At 42.6% G+C, this 8,909-nt stretch overlaps 1 pseudogene; it reads right to left on the reverse strand.

Annotated features, from left to right (window-relative positions):
• Positions 1 to 4,181: 4,181 nt before the first annotated feature.
• Positions 4,182 to 4,299, reverse strand: LOC124620492 (annotated as a pseudogene).
• Positions 4,300 to 8,909: the final 4,610 nt, after the last annotated feature.

The raw sequence follows: 8,909 nt of genomic DNA on the forward strand, positions 1-8,909 counted from the left end.
TTGGCAAAATAGAACTTGCGGGGAATATGTTTAATGCACCTTAAGATAAACGAACCATCCTACATTATCCACACCCAGCACAGATGATTTAAGTCTGGTTGCCTATATTGAGGAACATGAAATATTTTACATTCCAGTTATATTTGGCCCTCTGTTAAATATGGAGGCAGTCATAAGCAAAACCCGACAAGTTTTAAACTTATGCGCCGGCCGCTGTGGACGAGCGGTTATAGGCACTTCAGTCCGGAACCGAGTGACTGCTACGGTCGCAGGTTCGAATCCTGTCTGGGGCATGGATGTGTGTGATGTCCTTCGGTTAGTTAGGTTTAAGTAGTTCTAAGTTCCAGAGGACTGGTGACCTCAGATGTTAAGTCCCATAGTGCTCAGAGCCATTTGAACCATTTTTAAACTTATGCAGATGCTGGTCGCCTGGAGAAAATTTTTAAATGGGAGAATATGTGCATGGCATCAAACACATCCAATTAATAGCTTAAATACGCAGATAAAACACAATCAGTAAATAAACATAAAATAAATCCTTTTGAAACGATATTCTGTATTAAATATTTTTATTTCCGTGTGGTTTTCATCTATGAAGGTGACTAAATAACTGCAACTCTGTTTGTATGATTGAATTTGTATAGTTCTGCAGTACATATTTAGTTAACAGTCGACTGAATTTCATAATCAATATTTGTTCACTTTCTTACTTGCTGGTATAAAATGACATTCTTAATTACAAGTTTTCTTAATTTTTAATACTTCTGTGATTAAGATCAAAAACATTCTCTTGTGCAGATAGCTTGTGACAGTCATAACATTTTTGAAAAAAATTATATTTCAGGGTCACCCAGAGCTGCTGATAAAATAAATCTTCATTAACTACCAATTTCGATCAGTCGATCGCCACCAGGTTCAATAAAATTCTTTATGCTGGCCTGTATTGTAACGTTCTTACTATGACGTCGAAGTAAAATAACTGGTGCAATGCGTCACTGAAACTACCATCATTACTAAAATGTTTTAACACTTACCGTGCGGTTGCGTAATATGACGTCGCGGGCGGAAACGAAGAAAATGCGGCCGCCGTAATATTACGTACCGCCGCATTCCACTTTGTTTTAGTGTTTCAAACGCATTGTTAGCGTTCCCGCTACAACCTGTAGGTCCTGTAATGCTTGTAGTTCATCATATTAGCGCTAGATCGCAGCACCTAGTGAGGTAATGCTATATATCCGTATATATTTCCAAACGAATTCACGTGTGTTTTTCACGCGTATGTTACGTGTTCTTTGGTGTCCTGTCGTTTGTTTACCGTTGATTTTGGCGCTAGTATTTTGGTTTTAGCTTGTTTATCTTCTTTTTACTCACAATGGAGAGTGATGAGGATGCAAAACTTCGAAAAATGATTGAAGAAGTACTTGCTGAACCTACTGATGATGATTTTTCGGATTTCGATAGTGACTGTGATTACGAAATGCCGAAAAAAAAACGGTACCCCAGGTAAGTCTAACATCTTACTAAATCGATGCAGAACAAGACAGTTCATGTTGCGATTTGTTCTGTTACGTTCTGTATTATTTCAGACACAGATTTGTCGTCAGATGAAGGTGAGCCACCGCCTGTGTTGCCCCCCACTCATCATCGAAAGAGGCCAAGATTGAGTGACATTTCACAGGATGACTGGACTATAGTGGATCAAACACCAAACATTTTGTTATTTACAGGGTCTCATGGTGTGCTAAATAATGTAGGACTCGGTCAGTCTAGTGAATATTTAGATTTTTTTTCTCATTTTATAAATGACAGGGTTATTTCAATTATGAAGGAACAAACAAACCTATATGCTAGACAGAAGCTGGCCACACTGAGAGCACAAAACAAATTAGGGCCCAACTCTAGATTCAAGCAGTGGAAGACGCTAACAATTGCTGAAACAAAGACGTTTCTGGTTATTATCCTCCACATGTCAATCAGTGAGAGGCCAAGTATGGCCAGTCACTGGTGTAGTGATCCAGTGGTTAGCTGCAATTTTTGCCCCAATATTAGGCCAAGAAACAGATTTCTGAATATTTTGTCTATGTTTCACATAAATGACAATTCAAAGCATAAAAACGAAAGGTGAAGTAGACTTTGATGCCCTTCATAAGGTCAGGCCTTTTCTGAATGATTTGGTAAGGAATTTCAAAGAAAGTTACCAGCCAGGTGAAGCGCTAACCATTGATGAAGGTATGTGTCCTTTCAGAGGGCGTGTAGGTTTCAAAGTTTATATGGATAATAAGCCAAACAAATATGGCATGAAGCTATACATTCCTGCAGAATCCAAAACTGGGTACATATACAACTTTGAAGTTTACCACGGAAGGGACGATAAAGTGGACAACAGTGCTACTGCAGTGGTAAAGCGATTGCTCGGCTCACTCCAAGGTAAGGGTCACACTGTATATGTTGACAGATTTTACACCAGTGTTCAGCTAGCCGAAGAACTGGCTAGAGCCAACACTGATCTTGTAGGGACTGTAATGCCAAACAGAAAAGGATTGCCCAAGGCTCTCAAAGAGGGTAAACTCAAAAAGGGTGAACAAATATTTCGCCGCAAGGACGATGTGCTAGCGTTGCGATGGAAAGACAAGAGGGATGTGTGGATGATAAGTACCAGGCACACATCCTCAATGTTGCCTGTTGCTACAAGAGAAGGCAATGAGAAGTTGAAGCCAGTGGCAGTGCTGGCTTACAACAAACATAAAGCTGGTGTAGATCTTTTTGATCAGCGTCTTTCATATGGAGCACTTGATCACGAAACAGTGAAGTGGTGGAGAAAGCTTGCCTTCCACTGTATAATTATGACAGTTCCCAATGGTTGTATTTTGCACAATTGCATCAATGAGAAGAAACTGAGGACTCCTAAGTTTATACAGGAGGTCTGCACTGCGTTAGAGAGGAGAGAGAATTGAGGATTCTCATGGATCTGCAACGATTCCTCGATTGTCGCAGAAACATTTTCCGAACCGTGTGGAAATGGCAGAAGGGAAGAAGAAAGCACAAAGACGTTGTGTAGTGTGTTGTGGAAAACAAAAGAACATTACTGGGAAAGCTGAGAGGAAAGATACTTCTTATGAGTGCAGTGAGTGTAATGTAGGTTTGTGTGTCACCCCGTGCTTCAAGCTTTATCACACTGTGGTTCACTATGCAAAATAGCTTATGTGTATGTAGCTATGCTTTGTGTGCAAATGGTATAACAAATGTCTTTTCAGTGTCAAATGATCACTTTACAAAATTTATTTCTTCTTTCAATTGAATAAAGTAGTAAAAATAAATTTTTGACAAAATTTTATTTTCGTAAAATCGAGGAGAAATCCGCATCACTTCTTGGAAACAGTATATGCCCCATACACATGACTGTTAACCCATGTATAGTTGAAACCTTAAAGTTTTAAACTATACTTGTACTTCTTATGTATCTCTAACTAAACGTCCTTTACAGCTATTTAAAGTCTGTTGAAAATAGAAAAATCACCCAGCACACAGGGAGTGGCACGCAGTTAAGGGCTTAGCATGGTAAGTGTTAAAACAGTTCAGCAGAAAACTGCATTAATATAGTTAAGTAATCGTTGTACATATGTTTAAGTTCCATGTTCCTGAGTGGCGTACCCTCTGCATCGTGATACACCTTTAGTGGAACAATAATTCCGTATTCACACAGTAATTACAAATGGTTCAGATGGCTCTGAGCACAATGGGACTTAACATCTTAGGTCATCAATCCCCTAGAACTTAGAACTACTTAAACCTAACTAACCTAAGGACATCATACACATCCATGCCCGAGGCAGGATTCGAGCCTGCGACCGAAGCAGTCCCGCGGTTCCGGACTGCAGCGCCTAGAACCGCAAGGCCACCGCGGCAGGCTTGTAATTACACACTGCATGCTTATGAAGTGATATTATATCATCTCCTAAAAGCTAAAACTAAACTCCTTCCGAACAGGCCATCAATGTCCAACGGCACCGACCGGCCGCCGTGTCATCCTTAGCCCACAGGCGTCGCTGGATGCGGATATGGAGGGGCATGTGGTCAGTACACCGCTCTCCCCGCCGTTTGTTAGTGTCGGAGACCGGAGCCGCTACTTCTCAATCAAGTAGCTCCTCAGTTTACCTCACAAGGGCTGAGTGCACCACGCTTGCCAACAACACTCGGCAGACCGGATGCTCACCCATCCAAGTGCTAGCCCAGCCCGACAGCGCTTAACTTCGGTGATCTGACGGGAACCGGTGTTACCACTGCGGCAAGGCCATTGGCATATCGTCTCCTGCTGATAATTAAACAAAACATTGTGCCCAATAACCATCCTTCTTGTTCATGCCTGATGGACAGAGAGTAGATTAGCGAAATGCAAACATAAAATATGCATTACAAATAGTAAATATAAAACTGCTGGCCGTCCATAACCAGAAAACTCGTACTACAGGGGGAAGCTTACTACAGCATCATGTGGAAAGCTTTCAAGAAGTAGATAAGGTTAAGAAGCAGTAGGAGATTACAATATCCACCTAACATTCACACTGGAAGCATAGATAACGATACCCATACTTAAGAAAAACCATTGATAGACTTAGAATACAGAAAACTTTCTCAGTTATATTAAAGGATGCAAAAGACTAGAAAAGATACGAAGATTTTCGTCCTGAATTGTGAAACTAATAGTCTTATGCAAACGCAGGCCGAACAACACCAGTAACAGGAAAGTAACCGATTTTATGACATTTTACGAGTTCCTAACCACGAGCGAATTACTTAGACTAACCTGTGTGCTTTGGTAGTATAGTTTTTTAATCACTGCGTGTTAATCTAATTAACGAGACACGGTTGTTGCGGTTTCGTCAGTGTCTACAGTAGAGTTCTGCAGCACATGTCGATAGTTGTTCGTTTGTCTGTGTAGTGTAGTTTTCCACCATCTTCAGTGTGGTTTTGGACTATGATTGCTGTGTGCGGATGCGAGCTGAGGTGGTGACATCTCACTCTCAGCTCCAGGTTGTGTTGGCTGCTGTTACACAGCTTGAAGCCGCGGTGGATGGACATCGCTGTTGTGGATTGGCGGTGAGGATTCAGTGGACGTCCAGCACGACTCACGAGTCCGCCGACGGATCCGCGTCGGTGGCCATCCCAGTTACTGCTCCCATTGAGGCTGACCCCTCAGTCTTCGAAAGACTTTCTGGGGGATCGAAAGCAAGTCGTCCCCGGTTTGTCTGACACACAAGTTGCAGGTGCTGTCCGTGGTTGAAAGTGTCTCTCAGCCAGATGCACTCGCTTGCCCTGTTTCAGAGGAGACCTCTCAACCTGCAAGATCTGGGCAGTCGCAGACTGTGGAATTATTGGTTGTTGGGAGCTCCAATGTTTGGTGCTTTATGGGCACCTCAGGAACATGGCTTCCACAAAGGGAAAGAAAGTGTACATTCCGTGTGCGTACTGGTTGGAGTCATTTCAGACGTGGAATGGGTCCTTACACATGCCATGAAGAACACAGCATGCTATCAAGGTGGCGGCTCACGTTGGTGACAATGATGTGTATCGCTTTGCATTTTTAGAGATTCTCTCTGGTTTCGAGTTGGTATATGAAGTGGTAATGGCTGCCAGTCTTGCTTGCGATATGAAAGCACAATTCACCAACTGCATCATAGTCGACAGGACCAATTGCGGACCTCTGGTACAGAGCCGAGCGGACAATCCGAATCAGAGACAGACGGTTCTGCGACAGAATACGCTGCAGATTCCTCGACTATCGCCAAAGGGAGGTGAAATTTCGGGTTCCACTGAATAGGTCAGGACTTCAGTCTCAAAGGGTGCTGGTCGAATACAGGAAGAACGTGGACACAGGAACAGTTGGTGTAACATTTGTAAATAGTTGTAACCGAGTTGGGAAAATACCAGCATTCCAAGCGCTAATAGAAAACACTGATTCCCAAATCGTTACAGGCACTGAAAGATGGCTAAAGCCGGTGGTATGTTCAGCCGAAAATTTTGCAAAGGACCTAACATAGTTGATAAAGGATATATTAAATACAACTGGTAGCGACGTGCTCGTTTCTGCTATAATTGTTCATATCGTAGAGAACTTCAAGTGTATCGGTCCTTTGAGATAGTATGGGCAGATGTCATTCTTGGCAGCCGGAATAAAATCATAATTGAATCCTTTTAACGATCCCCATACCCAGATTATTGCATGAATGTTCAAAGAAAACTCGAGTCTAATTTCAAACGCATACATGACATATACAATTATATTTGGTTAAAAAAATGGCTCTGCGCACTATGGGACTTAACTTCGAAGATCATCAGTCCCCTAGAATTTAGAACTACTGAAACCTAACTAACCTAAGGACATCACACACAACCATGCCCGAGGCAGGATTAGAGCCTGCGACCGTAGCGGTCGCGTGGTTCCAGACTGTAGCGCCTAGAACCGCTCGGCCACCCCGGCCGGCTATATTTGGTGTTGACTTCAATTTATCCTCGATATGTTAGCGAAATGCAGGGATATTCATAAAACATCATACGAAATTGTGCTAAGCGCATTGTCTTGAAATTATTTCGAGCAGTTTGTTCATGAGCCCACTCTAATAGTAAATGGCTGTGAAAACGCGTTGGATTTCTTAGCAACGAATAATCCTCAGCTAATAACGGGCATCAAAAAGGACACATGGAGTAGTGAGCACATGATTGTCGTAACAAGACTGAACACTGTAACTCCCAAATCCAACAAAAAGAAACGAAAAATATACCTATTCAAAAATCCAGATAAAAATTTGCATGACGCCTTCCTGAGAGACAATCTTTACTCTTTCCAAATTAACAATGGAACTGTAGACCAGATGTGGCTTGAATTCAAAGAAATAGTATCGACAGCAAATGAGAGATTTATACCAAATAAATTAACAAACAACGAAGCTAGTCCTCCATGGTACACAAAACAGGTCACGCAGTTGTAGAAACAAGGAAAAAAAGCATGCCAAATTTAAACGAAGGCATAATCCACAAGATTGGCAACTTTTCACTGAAGCTCGAAATTTAGCGCGAAATTAAGTGCGAGATGTTTATAATAGTTTGCTCAACGAAATTTTGTCTCTAAACCTGGCAGAAAATCCAAAGAGATTCTGGTCATATGTAAAATATCATAGTGGCAACACACTATCAATGCCTTCTCTGAGCGATAGCAATGGATATACCACCGATAACTTTGGTGTTACAGGAGAGTTACTAACCGCAGCCTTCCGAAATTCCTTCACCACAGAAGACGATGTAAAAATTGGAAATTCGAATCAAAAACAGTTGTCATCGTGAGCAATTTAGATGCAAATATCCTGAGGGTAGTGAAGTAACGTAAATCAATTAAAGCAAGTAATCCGGTCCAGATCATGGGTCAGTTACATTTCTTTCAGAGTATTCTTGTAACACGCCCGGGGGGTACAAATGGTGGGGGTCCCTTAAACTGTTGTCTCGTTTTTTCACTTCTGGACCGTGCGCCCTGTCCACACCACAAACCTGATACTCCCGCGGCGATCGTACTGTTCTGCTCCACACTGCTGCTGGCTTGCCTGAAATTATCAATCGAAATATGCAAGCGGGTTTAGTGGAGCCACTCAACGTTAAAACACAACACTGTCCTACGTCTGGTATGAACACCTATATTCTGAGACGATAAAAGAAAATCGCTGGTTACATTGTTTACATTCTAATTCATAAGTGCTTCTCCCAATTAATGGATGATTACCAGTCCACAGTATCCCTCAGACGAGCGTACGCGTAACTGAACATGGCGCGGGTGATTGTTGATGATGTGAAAGCCGAATAATCGAACGAAAGTTCTTACGCTCGCATAGCACACACAGATTTCTTGGTACCAGTCCTCCTTGACAGTAGTAATAAATTTTAACACTGTTCACAAAGGTAAATTTGCAGCTCACAGTCCTCAATTGTACGAGCGTGTGCGTAACCGTCAAGGCGCGGCTGATTGTTGATAATGCGGAAACGCGATGACCGAACGCACGTCCTCACGCTCGCTACAAGACACTGACACTTGACTGCACTCTTTTATAGTAACTAATTTTTACTGATTCACATCAGTTCGTTCTGGGAGACCGAACACGGGCCGGATGATTGATACTGTATGGTACGACACGCAACGAGAGGATACACAAATACGTTATCGGCGGCACTGTTCATTTTTTGATTACTTCTTGACGCACTTTCCTCTGAATCATTTGCATATTTTATCACTTTACTGTAATAGCACTTGCAGCAACACTTCAGCTTCCATACCAACAATGCCTCTCACATGCACAGCTTTCCACAACACAACATAACAGTTCCGTGTCCCACGCTCGACTCTCTACAGACGCGGCTGCCCGCAAAGATACTCCACAAACAAGCCAGCGATATGACAATACGGTTACATGCTGATGCAATAGCTCCAAATTAACGATCACGTACAACAGCTTCCTCGACGCAAGATCGGAGCCCAAAGACTGGAAAGTTGCAAAAAAGAAATGGTTCAAATGGCTCTGAGCACTATGGGACTTAACTGCTGTGGTCATCAGTCCCCTAGAACTTAGAACTACTTAAACCTAACTAACCTAAGGACATCACACACATCCACGCCCGAGGCGGGATTCGAACCCGCGACCGTAGCGGTCACGCGGTTCCAGACTGTAGCGCCTAGAAACGCACGGCCACTCCGGCCGGCGAAAGTTGCACAGGTCACACCAATATTCAAGAAAGGAAGTAGGAAAATCCACTAAGTTACAGGCTCGTATTGTCAATGTCGACATGCAGTACGATTTTGGAACATATATTGTATTCGACCATTATGAGTTACCTCGATGAGAACGATCTATTGACACATAGTCAACACG

Source organism: Schistocerca americana, chromosome 6 (assembly GCF_021461395.2).
Source record: "Schistocerca americana isolate TAMUIC-IGC-003095 chromosome 6, iqSchAmer2.1, whole genome shotgun sequence".
NCBI lineage: Eukaryota > Metazoa > Arthropoda > Insecta > Orthoptera > Acrididae > Schistocerca > Schistocerca americana.